The following is a 1872-nucleotide window of genomic DNA, read 5'->3' as shown; positions in this document are numbered from 1 at the left end:
AGCTTCAGTGAATTTCAAAGTAAAGTATAAAAGCTAACCTAAAAAATAAGGCGTGCCGGCTTGGCTTGTAAAGCAAATTAAAAGCAGAAATGGAATCTGAAAGTGTAAAGTTTACTTTCGCCAGATTAGACAACAACAATTATCAAAATTGGAAATTTAGAATTAAAATGTTGCTTACACGAGAAGGAAATTGGTCTGTTGTAGAAGAGGCAATACCAAATGAACCATCTGTTGAATGGAAACGTAAAGATGAAAAAGCACAATCTACAATTTCATTAAGTATCGAAGACAATCAGATAGCACACATTTATAAATGCAAGAATGCGAAAGAAATGTGGAATGAACTGCAAAAGGTACATGAAAGAAATAATTTAAGTAACAAGTTGTATTTATTGAGGAAGCTGTATCAGTCTAGACTTGAAAATAAACCAATGCATGAATACATTAAAGAAATACTAGAATTAGTTGAAAGACTACGAGGAGTTGGTGAGACTATTAAGTATTTCCATGTAGCTGCATTATTGTTAGGTGGATTGCCAGAAAGTTATTCCACATTAGTAACAGCATTAGATGCTGGGCCAGATGATGAATTGACTCTTGAATATGTAAAGGGAAAACTAATGGATGAGTATAAAAGAAAAGAAGATACCAGTTCAACAGAGACGGCATTAAACACAAATAAAAAGTTTTCGAAGAAGATGAAAGAAAAAATAGAATGTTATTATTGTCATAGAAAAGGTCACTACAAAAAATATTGTTTTTTCATGAAGAAAGACAGAAATAAGGGAAAGCAACATGCCAAAGTAACTGTTGAAGGTGATGAGTTGTCTGACTCAGTTTTTTGTTTCAATGTTTCCGGTAACAGTAAAAATAATCTAGAATGGTATATTGATTCAGGGGCTACAAGTCACAGGTCAAATAATCCAGAATTATTTATTAAATTGGACTATTCAAAGTTAAATAAAATTATAGTTGCAAATGGACAGGAAATGCAAGTCAAAGGTAAAGGTGATATTTTAGTAAAAACAGAAATTTCAGGTAAATGCATAAGTTTAAAATTTAAAGATGTTTTATTTGTACCTGAGCTAAGCAATAATCTGTTTTCGGTGTCTAAAATTACAAAAGCTGGTTATAACATAAAGTTTGATGATTGTAATTATATAGAAATTAATAATTCTATTATAGCCACAGGAAAATACTGTAATGGTTTATATAAATTAAACACGTTTTCAGAAAAAGTAAATATTGTAAAAATGTGTGAGGAAATGAATAATTATATACATACATGGCATAGACGTTTAGGTCACAGAAGCCCGGATGATATAAAAATGATAGTAAGTAAAGATTTAGCTATTGGCATAAAAATAAATGATTGTGGTCAGAAAAAACAATGTGTCACTTGTATTGAAGGTAAATTAATGAGGAAATCTTTTCCTAAAAAATCAGAAAGTAAGACGTTTAAAGTTCTTGATATAATCCATAGTGATATATGTGGACCTATGAGAACCCCTACTGTTGGTAAAAATAAATATTTTTTGACTTTAACTGATGATTTTTCAAGATATACCACACTTTATTTGTTAGAATCTAAAGATGAAGTATATATTAAACTAAAGGAATTCATTCTAGAAGTCAAAAATATTTTTGGGGTCTATCCAAAAACATTTAGAAGTGATAATGGAGGGGAATATACAGGGGTAGCTGTGCAGAAGCTACTCAAAAGTTTTGGTATAAGCTTTCAGTCGACTGCACCATATTGTCCAGAGCAAAATGGTGTGTCGGAGAGCAAAAATAGAACATTGATGGAATCGGCAAGGTGTATGTTATTAGATACTAATTTACCCCATAAATATTGGGGGGAAGCAGTAACAA

The sequence above is a fragment of the Diorhabda sublineata genome, chromosome Y (genome assembly GCF_026230105.1).
Source record: "Diorhabda sublineata isolate icDioSubl1.1 chromosome Y, icDioSubl1.1, whole genome shotgun sequence".
Taxonomy (NCBI): Eukaryota; Metazoa; Arthropoda; class Insecta; order Coleoptera; family Chrysomelidae; genus Diorhabda; species Diorhabda sublineata.
Note: the sequence above shows the minus strand (reverse complement) of the source record.